The following is a 12,260-nucleotide window of genomic DNA, read 5'->3' as shown; positions in this document are numbered from 1 at the left end:
GGCTTCTCAGATCATATATGCATCTATAAAGTTATATTTTTATAGACGCAAGTGATTCAGTAATTTAGCAGCACAACAGACAAAAGGTATCATAAAAAGGTTCTAGATTTGTGTGTACCACTGAAAAGTCTCACAAAATGTGCTCTGCCTTTCTGATAAGAAGCATTTTAGTGATGTTTGGTTTTGTTGGTGGTTTTTTGTTTTGTGTGAGGTTTTTGGTGTTATTGTGGTGTCTGTTTTTTCCATCCCTCACCCCCTCGAATTATCACTTGTTTGACTGCTGGTTGGAACACCAAACCCAGAGAGAGATCCCCTGCAGTTTGCAATGCGAACACAGGAAACAATTCAAGTACCTGTTTAAATATTCATAATTATTTTATTATTCTACTGCTAACACTTTGTGTTGTATGTACATTGCATACAGTTCTCATGCAGAATACGACTATAAACCAACTTCTGCTGTGAAGTCATTATGTTATAAAAAAGATTTGATATCTAGAAAAAAATAAACACAATGTACAGTAACCATCTGTCTAAAATTAAATCCTGATCCAGTGTTACCATGCCAAGATTTGAGGATCCATTTTAGAAAAAAAATCTGACTGACAGAAAATTCAAAAGCTGATTTTTTGAAACAGAAAATTTGAAGATATTCCAAGTTGTGAAAACCTGACTATGACTACCTTTTTGTTTCCCCTGAATGATTTGAGACTTAATTAATCCAAAACAACAGCTCTGACTTAGCAAAATACTGAATTCAGAAAATAAACACACACATAAGAAGACTCTGAACTTGCAGCAAAAGGGAAGTATGTCACTATGATCATCATAATCTCCATCCTCAACAGCTACTCCAGAGATAACAAATTATGCTAAAATAATTTTCCAGACAACAATTTCCCTCCACACATCTCATAAGTATGCGTGCTACTGCATGTGCCTTTTCATTTTTCAAGATACTTTCCGTGTCAAATGACCAACACAAAGGCTGACAGGCTCTGACATGACACTGCATGTATGCTCATTTAAACAAAATGCCAGGCCACCAAAACCCAAGTAAGTATAATTAAAAAAATAACTATGAAAAAGTACTTACCTGAACTTGACAAAGCACATCTTAGCTGCACCAGTACTATTTCCCAAATGAAGACTCTTCCTTACAAATAAGTGAGCTTTCTTCAGATCATTATTCTGTGGCACAGGCTCCTCCAAATGGCAGAATGAATGTATTGCCATTATTGAAAATTTACAGATAATCTGAAAGAAAAGAACTGAAAGCAATAAATACAGCAGCTTTATTTTGTGTAAACTTAGTGAAAACAATTTATTTAGTTTTCAAGAAGTTATTTATCAGGAACATTTAAAAATGCATGGAGCATATGTGTAGGCACTGATTAATAAAGTAAATATAAATGACTTTTGCAATTAAACTAGATGCAGTTCATTTGAGCAGAAATGTCCAGGTAAAGAACTTCCATTTAATGCTACTGTGGAGCACCATTTCAAGAAATTTTAGGCCTGTTTCTTTTACAGTGGGCACACTGCAAAGAACTTTTCATCAGGGCATCTATAATGATACATGTATTTTTTCAGAACATTTACTTGTAATTTAGAATTATCTTCAAATAGTTCAAGATATTCCTTTGACTGTGAATTACTTTGTAACTGCAAAAAAATGAATGACATCTACCATTATTGCACGAATATATCCAGTCTTAGAAGATTGCCCTCAAGTCTCTCACAACTTTCTCTGGTTTTACAGAATGTATATAGTATTTTACTTCAGCTCCTTATTTGAAGACAAGATTAACCACTTGTAAGACAGATTCTAGAGGCATAATTTGATGAACATGTATTTTGGTAAAAGTGCCAATTCAAACAGAGATGACCCTCCTGCTGCTTAGTCTCATCCTTGTGCCACAACCTCACTTGTGCAGATATACCTGCTGGTGGAGCCACTCACTGCACCACATGAAGGAACTAGCTTGGGCTAAAAATTGCTGCTTGTCATAGACTCCTCTTGAAGTCGGGATCAATTTTCTGATCCAAGTCATCGCACAATAACACCAATGACTGTGCTAATAAAACAGGAGAGAAAATGAGGAAACGAGCACATAGCTAATTGCAGCTACAAATGTCAGCACTTCAGAAACTACTGTTGTCACCAAAGCATAAGTTACAAGTTAGATCACAGCTTTGCCACTGAAAACAATATAGGGTATTCTTGGACTGCTTTAACTTTCATTGCCACCTCTGCATCACGGTTCACCATCCCCACAATTGCACCAAAATGTAGTGCTTGTAGGGCCACACCAAAATCGCTTGGGTTACAGAGAGAGTTTCCTGGCAGGGGCCATATGTAGTAAATTTAAGAAGGTGGGATGAACTACACATGGCATGTGAGTATATTCATATATCTGTGGGTGCATCTCTCTTTTTCACTAACAATAGAAGCAACTTAGATCATTGCTTAGATCACTAGACAACTAAACACAGAAAAGATTGCTAGGTTATGCCTGACCCCTTCCAACTTTTGAATCTACTACCTGATTTCAAACAGTTCTGTCAAAGAGGAAGATTCCAAAGTCATTTACAGTTTAATCAGAACTCAAAAGATTTCACAATCCCAAGCACTGGGAAGATGGACAGAAAAGACCAAACCGCAGACTACCCAGACTGAAGGACACGTTGCAGCATATGCCCACGCTGTTAGAGAACACCACATGCATAAGAGACACACCTTATAAACACCCAACTGCACCTAGTACCTTTCATTACTGGTAAGATACAACTACATAGGAAACCAGGTGCTGTTAGTTCTTGTGCTCACAGAACTACTTGACTATTGTGCTAGTTTGGGCTGGAATAGAGTTAATTTTCTTCATAGTACCTCCTACTGGGCTCTGTTTTGGATTCGTGATGGAAACAATGCTTCTCACCCCACCCGCAAAGGTGTGAGGGGACACAGAAGGGACAGCTGACCCCAACTGGTCAGAGGGATATTCCACACCATATGATGTCACGCTCAGCAATAAAATTAGGAAGAAGGAGGAAGGGGGGACATTCAGAGTTGTGGCATTTGTCTTCTCAAGTAACCATTATGTGTGATGGAGCCTGGCTGTCCTGGAGATGGCCGAACACCTGCCTGCCCATGAGAAGCGGTGAATGAATTCCTTATTTTGCTCTGCTTGCGTGTGTGGCTTTTGCTTTACCTGTCAAACTGTCTTTACCTCAACCCAAGAGTTTCCTGCCTTTTACTTTTCTGATTCTCTCCTCCATCCCACTGGGGGGAAGGAGCAAGTCGCTGAGCGGAACTTAGTTGCTGGCTGCAGTTAAACCATGACAACTGTCCATTTAGTACTCAAATCTACTTGGCATTAAAATTCCAGATCTGCTCCTTGTGTTCAGTTTAAAAGTGCAGTATGTACAACACTCAATATCTTCTGGTCTTCTGGCACAGCATCTCATCCTAACAAGATGCATTCTTCTTAGGAGATCAGCCGCTTTATCCTTTAGAATCACTGAATGAATGAATTGCATTGAGTCGTCATGACTTAGGGGTCTTTAGCACTTTATTCTAGCATTCAATATTTTGGTTCTCCAATCCAATAATCACATAATGTCTCATCAACATTATTTGAAAAGAATAAAATGTCCACAACATCCTTTGTGGTGAAGAGTAGTATAAAGAAATCACTCCGCTCCTTCCTAGCACCTTTTATTCCTTTTAATTGCTTTCTATACTCCCTAAAAGTCCAGGAGACCTGTCAAGTCCATGACACATTACTTTCTATGTTACCACTCTCACTTTCTTTTTAAATAAAAGCATACAAATAACCAAGTATTTCCCTGAAATATGCTGTTATCAATAAGATATGACAACAACTATATTATTACTGTCATTAATTCACACATGTGGAAGAGGTAAAATGTTACATAAGATCATTTCTGGTCACATGCCTGTGAAAGAGATTGGCCTTTTACAGCCAGTAATTTTGAAATTTCTTCCTTCATCACCAATTCCTTTATTAGAAGTAATTAACAAAGAAGTAAGTAAATAACAACACTAAATAAGAACATTAAGGAGGTATCAATAAGTACAAATTTTCTGCAAACATAGCAAGGAAATCCCTATGAATTTCCTATACATCTTAATAAGAAGGATCATACTACTGTTGATCAAAATACATCACAGAATCACAGAATGTTAGGGATTGGAAGGGACCTCAAAAGATCATCTAGTCCAATCCCCCCACCGGAGCAGGAACACCTAGATGAGGTTACACAGGAAGGCGTCCAGGCGGGTTTTGAATGTCTCTAGAGAAGGAGACTTCACAACCTCCCTGGGCAGCCTGTTCCAGTGTTCTGTCACCCTCACTGAAAAGAAGTTTCTTCTCAAATTTAAGTGGAACCTCTTGTGTTCCAGCTTGAACCCATTACCCCTTGTCTTACTGTTGGTTGTCACTGAGAAGAGCCTGGCTCCATCCTCGTGACACTCACCCTTTACATATTTATGAACATTAATGAGGTCACCCCTCAGTCTCCTCCAAGCTAAAGAGACCCAGCTCCCTCAGCCTTTCCTCATAAGGGAGATGCTCCACTCCCTTCATCATCTTTGTGGCCCTGCACTGGACTCTCTCCAGCAGTTCCCTGTCCTTCTTGAACTGAGGGGCCCATCATCTTGAATAATGTTAGACTGTTCATCTTAATATGAATTTAATATGTATTGTTTATTAAACTCAAACAGTTGTGTATCAACATTGACATATATTCAGAATCTACACATGTGGCAGTTGCACATGCCTCTGAGATCTGGAGCCTTCAATGGGGCAGTTGATGGCTCTTTTAGCACCTTTTGTGCCCCACTGTGCCTCTCCCCATGTACACACCTAGGGTGGTACCAAGGTGCTGATAGTCACATCCTCCCCTACCCCGGGTCAGGGAGACTTCACCTGCACCAGCTGGTGGGGCAGGAGGGGTGGGACCCTCGGTCAATTGACAGGGTCCTTAACAGAGAAGGTGCCCAGAGTAGCTGCAAAGCTTCTGGACCAAGTTATAATGCCCACAGTCAGATCTGACCAGACTATAAAGTGGGGTTCCCAGCAAAGGCCTCCTTTGGAGTGGTCTTCTTGGAGCGGCGGGTCTGTGAACTGGAACACTGTCTAAGGAGACTTCCTGGGATTGAGAGTGCCTCACCTCCTCGTTTGGGTGAGTGGTTATTTACTGGATACATCCTGGAATGAGTCCTTGCCTAACCCAGGTGAGTTATTATTTCTTGTGGGTACTCTGGAGTCAGAGGGCTCTGGTTTTGTTTCTTGTGAGTGTGTGCAGGTACGCTGTGGATCCTCATTATTCTTATGTTGTTGTACCCCAATAATCTCCTCAATTGATATCTGAACCTGTATTTTATGTTGTCGGAGTGCTAACTAATCGTATAAACCCTGTTTCTGGTCGGTTGATTGGCTGCACTTTTCCGGCTAGAATAAAGTCTGGTTTGGAACTTGTTGTCTGCCTAAAACTGACTTTGGGGTGCCTTTGTGACACCACCTTTTTTTGGTTGGTTTGTTTTTGTTTGTTTTAGTTTTGTTTGGGTTTTGTTTGTTTGTTTGTTTTGTTTTTAACATAAGAATGCCCTTACACATTCTGAATCCTTGCTTTGGAAAGTTTTTAGGGCCTCAAGTCTTTGTTAGACCGCTAACCTGCACTGCTGGCTTTGTTACCATAGTCTCAGCACTAGCAGTATGTGAAATAGGCAGAGTAAGCTTAAGTCCATTCACACAGCAAAACTGCACATAAAGCATCAAATATTCAGGCACTCTACTCTGTACTAGTTCCAGAACTGGAACCAAGTCAACTGTGTGCTAGGAAGGAATTCCTATACAAGGAATTCAATCTGATCTAAAACTGTAGACAAGGAATTAAATGCAACAGACAAAAAGGCATGGGTATATTTCTCTTACTGTTTTAAATCTTAAACTTAAGTCAAATTTGTAAATACATGCTACAACATGATGCAATAGGTAAAATAATTGCAACAATTTGCTAGGGCTTAGCTTATTCAATTGTGGGGTTTGGTGGTGGTGGTGGTTTTTTGTGGTGTTGCCCTTTTTTTTAACAAATGAAATATCTATTTGCATAATATAATACAAGTGCAATAATCACAAAATCATTCTGGTTGGAACAGACCTCAGAGGTCATCTAGTTCAACCTCCTGCTCAAAGCAGCATTAATATATGACTACTCATTAATGATACAGATCGCACTCCTACCCTTGCAGACCACTAATCGCATGTAATCCTTAATCAAATACTCTCGACTGCCTTTGATGGGATTACTTATCTGCAGAAGGGTTTGTCGACCAGTTACTTGCCATACATTACTCCTAAGTATGGCACATTATAGTACTTCCCAGCTCCACCTGCAACCAGTATCACACTTCTATTTAATTTTAAATGTTTTTTAAGCAGGTACTGTTTTGAGGGCAGTTTTGGAAGTCAGCCTGCTGTATGTAAATATATGAGTTGGTGTATGATAGGATGGTGTGAAGTGGAAGGTAAAAAACAGTAAGCAACAAAGCACAGAGTCGGGTCCTGGTTTCAGTGTGTTTCACAGGTTGATGGACATGGGATAGAGGTCCTGCTCTGAGATACACCTATAAAACCAGAGAAATTAACACCATTGGTACCAATAATCCTTTAATTATCAATGCCAGTGGCTAAACTACAGTAAGTTTGGGAACCTTTGCTTTAGTACTACATCTGCGTTTTTCCTCTAATTTTGCCCTAATAAGGATCTCCATTTTGGATTTGTATTCAAGCTTACACCTTTCTTTCAGGCATGAAGAAGTGATTTAATACGATACAGCATTACTAATAGTAATTTAAAAAAAATAACTGAAACAATCCAAACATAAAAAGTTGAAATGTTTCATAAAACCATGATTATCCAACAACACAAACTGAATTACGAAAGAAATGTGCTTTATATTAGTTCAGTAATGTCCCTCTGTTCTGAAGCATGAAATACAGTAACAGTTTATCTGTGCTATGTGGTGATACATGAACTCTGTCACATTAACTAAAACTCATCTTCTAAATAATGATTTTTATTTAAACATTTATTACCTGCTATTGTAAATAACTTCAGATATCAACACTACTTACTTAAATAAGGTTTAATACAACTAAAAGAGAACATACTATTTTGATTTGCTTTTTCTATTTATTAGGATTTCATGGTCGTATTTGTTTACTGTAAACCACAAAAATGTTCTTTAAGTGGTAGCAACAGCAACAAGAAATAAACAGCAACAGGATATATAGAAAAAAAGAAATTGACTTCAGCAGCTTTTGTAACCTTGCTCCTAGGCCTATCTGAAAGTCATATTTGAACAACAGTATTTTAAAAAATACACTGAAACCCCTTTAAATTCTACAGTTCAAGACAGTACTTACGTGCCTTCCCCAAGCACTGATTCGTAGCCACTGGCATTTGCTAGGCTGCATAGAGGGCCTGTCCCTATTTGACCTGATATATTAAAGTACAGGGTATTCCAAGAATTTTACTCCTAATTATCCCCCAAAGGAGTTAAATTTAGACAATTCAAGAACCTTACCTGTCAGTATCTAAGTGGCAGAAGTTAGGTCACATAATAATGCACATGCACCAACCACACAATCACAAAAGGGACACTGCTGAAAGATGCAGGTAGAGAGCAGCAAGAGACAGGAATCAAGGAAGCAATTCTAAAGCAAAAAATGAGAGACAGACAGATCCCCAAACTGACAGAATACCTTCACTAGCAGAATTTCCACCTTAGATATATTTCAAGAAACATTTAATATTTTTCTGATTAATAAAGCTGAATAATTGATCCTACTAAATATTTAATTTCCCTTTTAATACTAAATTATATTGCTTTTGTGTTTGAGGAAGTAACATTTTACTAGAGAATACTTGTTTGCAACAAAACTAACTGCATTTCCATGTTTGTTGAACTTTGTCTAGTATTTGGCATTTTAGTTGAGACAGGATGCTCAATACCTGACCACCGAGTCACTGTCCTGGCACCTTATCTGAGGGAAGAGTGACCAAATTGCAAGGAGATGCTCTCATGGTACCTTACAAAGACAGATATACCCAACCCTTGCTAGGTGCTACTGCCATATAGAAAGCAGATGTTTGGTTTTGAGTCTGGGCCAAGGTGCAAAACTACTTTCCTGGCAACTTTGACTAGAAAACGAACAGACAAACAACAACAACAGGGTTGCGAGTGTCCATTATACTGTCTTGTATACAGATGATATGATATCAGCACACCTCAAAAATTTCTGCATGAACATACCACACCTTATATGAAAATTGCCAGTATGGCTAGTCAATAACATCCCTGATATAAGGAAAAACCACTATCAGACTGAAAAGGACAATTATAGCCATTCTCTTCTGTTCCAAAGGCAAAGGTAGAAATTATGCTTTATGTAGAACAGTTACTGAACATTATCACAGCTTTGGAACATCGTATCTCTAATTTTAAAGCATAAAGGTTGAGAGATTGACAGGGAAGAGGACGTACAATTAGATGCTAATTCAACAGGTCAATAGGTTACAAAACATGAGAATAAGAGTGATAAATTTACACCAGCAAACAAGAAGGTAGTAATATTTGCTTTCAGCTGGAAGTTGAACTATTGATATTTTAGGCTCCAGAGAAAAAAAAAAAAGTAATAGTTTTTTTGTCACTACCACTCATCCCCCACCCTGTCCACTCTCCCTCCACATCCCCTGCCAACACAGGACCTAAGAATTATAGAAAAATGCTCTACAGACCGTTTGGGGATTTAAAAAAAAACCCCCCACATTTATTTATTTATTTAGCAGAGGATAAGGGTCTCCAGGCCCAACATGTGGTTCTTCACTGTCAAAAAGCAAACATGTATTCTTCCAGCAATCAGCAGAACAAAACTCAATCATGATATGGCCTTTCACCATGAACACAAAATAAAAACTGACATATAGAAATATCTATGTCCTACACTTCATAAAAACAAATTATTCTCTTTGATTAACCCTACCTAAGGAATGAATTAATACCATCAGATTTACTAGCTGTTTCACGAATACACATTAGCACCAAGCTTGATACTACATTTTCTGACATTAAAAAAAAAAACCCAAAACAAACAAAAAAACCACCCAAAAAAACACAAACCACCAAAGGGTAATCAAAAAGCAGGAAAGATTTTGCAGAGTTCACACAGAAAGAGATGCCAGCAACCAGAGCCTCTGCTCATGCATAGTGTCCATGGCCATTACAGTACTAGCATTCTTATACAGGATGTTCTCCTGAACGGAATTGTAGAAAGCAACAAAACCCAAGACTAAATTAAGAAAAGGACCACAAGATAATGGTGATAAAATTTAGCTCAAGTGTCTATAAGTACCAGAGGGAAAAATCTCCATTGGATAGGTAACAATAGGTCAGTGTAAGTTTAACTAGGTAAGTAAGAATGGATAATCTGTCACTGGTAAACTTTTCACAAAATGTATCATTGCTGCTGCTTCTTTCTCAGTATGGATTGCCATCTTACCAACACAGAACTAGTTTACTTGAAGAGACTCCTTCCTTTTCAAAGGTAGGAGAAACTGGAACACATGAAAAATGTCTTGAGGTACGTTACAGAGCGTTACAAGAACTGGTTACTTTGTTGGACAGCAAGTGTATTACTTTATATTCTTCCATCTGCTAACATCTGAACCAAGTTCTGCAGGCAAGACATTTTGAAACTTTTTCCAAGAGCCGCATGGGTTCAGCTTTAATTAATGTGTTTGATTACCACTTATTTTCAAGAAAACAAAACAGCCAGCCTTCAAAAGCAGAATGAAATAATTAGATCCATTTTAAAGGGTCATGTGTTACAAGTATACAATATTTGTATTGTATACTTGCATAGAAATAACTTGAAGTTCATTTCCCTTTTATAAATACATACAGGAGAGAAACAGCACATTTTACATCATCCTAGTTTTCCTAAGTCTTGCAAATCACTGCCTTCAGCTGCTGTTGCTTAAAAATCACTGTTCTCAAAACTAACGAATCACCTTACTGATAAAATGTCTTTGAATTCTGTCATAAGTCAAACACTTAAAACTATAATCACAACTAAAAAAAAACACCACCAAAAACAAACCAACCAACCAACACAACAACAAAAAACAAAAAAACACAACCACACCTTAGAAATCTCAGACTTTAATGCACAAGAACAGGTAGTCAGTATAAAGGACAAACAAAAAGGAGAGTAAAATCTAGTCTGCCTTTAAAGAGCAACACCAATTAAAGGGAAAAAAAAAAAAGTAGGAGACCAGAAATCAACATATCATATTTAGGCATCGAATATTACTTATGATTTGTTCACTTAATTTCAAAATACTTGCTCTAGTCCTTTTTATTTTGTGTACCTCTTAACCAATACATCTCCAAACTTTCACATCAATTTTTAAAGTCCTTACCATCATAATCAAGCTAGCCACGATCTTTGCCCTTACAGAGACATTAATTTTGTTTGACTGTTATTACCTCATGCTGGCTCCCATTCAGTTTCTTCCATCAACATTAAACTATATTTTCTATTTACACTGACTTGCATAAGAGTAGCAGTGCAACAGCACAATGCCCCAGGAACATAACCGAACTATTGGAAGAATCCCAAGGAGACAAGCGCACAACACAGTGACCAGGATCATACCAAACACCACCCATCATTATACAGATTTCTAAAGCAACATTTCATCATTGATACTTTCTGACTAGAAATATTCCTGAAAAGAATTCATTTCTGAAAACACAAAAGCTACTAAGTTTTGGCTATTGTTCCCTACTGGAATGGAGTCAGAAGGCTACAAGCTGTAGGACAGAGAGGTAAAATAACTGAAATAATAGAATGAAAATTAAGAAAAAGTAGTTTGAAGGCCAGCTGCAATGCCCAAATGGAAACCTTTGCAGAGATTTCGGCGAACACTGCATTAGGCCTCAAGTGTTCAGTTTATCTCTTTGCTACAGAGCAAAGAACATGCTCCTGTTAAGGATGACAAAATAAAAGCCACTCTTAAGAGCCAAGAAAAAAAAAAGTCTACCTTTAACTCAGAACAGTGAACACATTTCTCCTGCTCTGCCAAGCTACAGACACCATAGTAGGGAAACAATGTAGCATTTATTTTAAAAGTATCGGGGGAAAAACTAATAAAAAAGTCTTATAAGAGGTTTTTACTCCAGAAAAAAGGGGTTTAAGCAGGTAGCAGTTGACAAAAAAGAACCTGGCCTCATGTTTTAGCTACTGATTTTATGACCTGTGTCTCAAAAAATATCTCCTCCTCTTTTGTTTAAATACTACGATGCAATACCCAAATGTACACATTAAAATCAGTAATGTTAGTAGTTAGTGGACTTAAAAATAGTTATGAAATACAAGAAAGTTTACAATCACAGTAACCTTGACTTTATACACACAAAAATTATCAAAGTTGAAATTGTTGTGACTAAGCTTTCTTGTGGCATATATTTAACAACAGAGCGCTAATTAATAATGGATTTAAGCATTAAACACATAGTGCTTCTTTTTACATTTCCATAATGGCACTTTGCCAGTTTAAATGTTAATGTTCTTTTGTTAGTTTTTGGAAGAAGAGGAAGGAAAGCCAAGCAAACATAAAACCTGAGAAAGAAAATCATCAGAGCAGAAGTTTTCAGTTGGTACCTCCCACTCCCCATTCAGTTTCTCAGGGACCATAATGCAGTAACAATCTGGTTAGAAGTAAGCAACCAACGGGTGTGTAATTTGCATGTGAAAATATCTTAAGACACACATGAATAGTATATGTTCTCAGACTGAGTACAATCTTCTAAATACATGTCCTGAATATTATTTCCCCAACATTCATAGTTATTTTCCAGATAACGATTCCTGGTATATGTTACTCTTTGAAAACAACATATATGTAAAGCCTTAAACAACATTCATTTTAGAGCTCACCTTGGAGGCTAGGGGAAGCCTCTATATGATTGATTTTCTTCCTCCATATCAGAACATACTAACAGAAAAGGGTTTTTTTCCTGTTACACTACATGCTCAATGTACGTGCTAAGAGGTTTCAGTCATGGAAAGTGCCCATTCCAGATAAGCCTCTTTGAAATATGATAAATTAAAATTAATTAATACTTAAACTGTTTTAAAGTCTTTACTGCCAATGTAATCACAAAG

General features: G+C 37.6%; 1 long non-coding RNA gene across 2 annotated transcripts in view; it reads right to left on the bottom strand.

Annotated features, from left to right (window-relative positions):
- The window catches only part of LOC136003073 (uncharacterized), a 37,281-nt gene that overhangs the window by 22,285 nt on the left and 2,736 nt on the right, over positions 1 to 12,260 (bottom strand). For both annotated transcript variants that reach the window (XR_010608026.1, XR_010608025.1), the window contains exon 2: positions 1,097 to 1,257. This is a non-coding gene — a long non-coding RNA (uncharacterized LOC136003073). The remainder of the gene's footprint in view (positions 1 to 1,096; positions 1,258 to 12,260) is intronic.

The sequence above is a fragment of the Caloenas nicobarica genome, chromosome 1 (genome assembly GCF_036013445.1).
Source record: "Caloenas nicobarica isolate bCalNic1 chromosome 1, bCalNic1.hap1, whole genome shotgun sequence".
Taxonomy (NCBI): domain Eukaryota; kingdom Metazoa; phylum Chordata; class Aves; order Columbiformes; family Columbidae; genus Caloenas; species Caloenas nicobarica.
The sequence above is the reverse complement of the archived record's forward strand: the minus strand, read 5'-3'. Positions and strand labels throughout refer to the sequence as shown.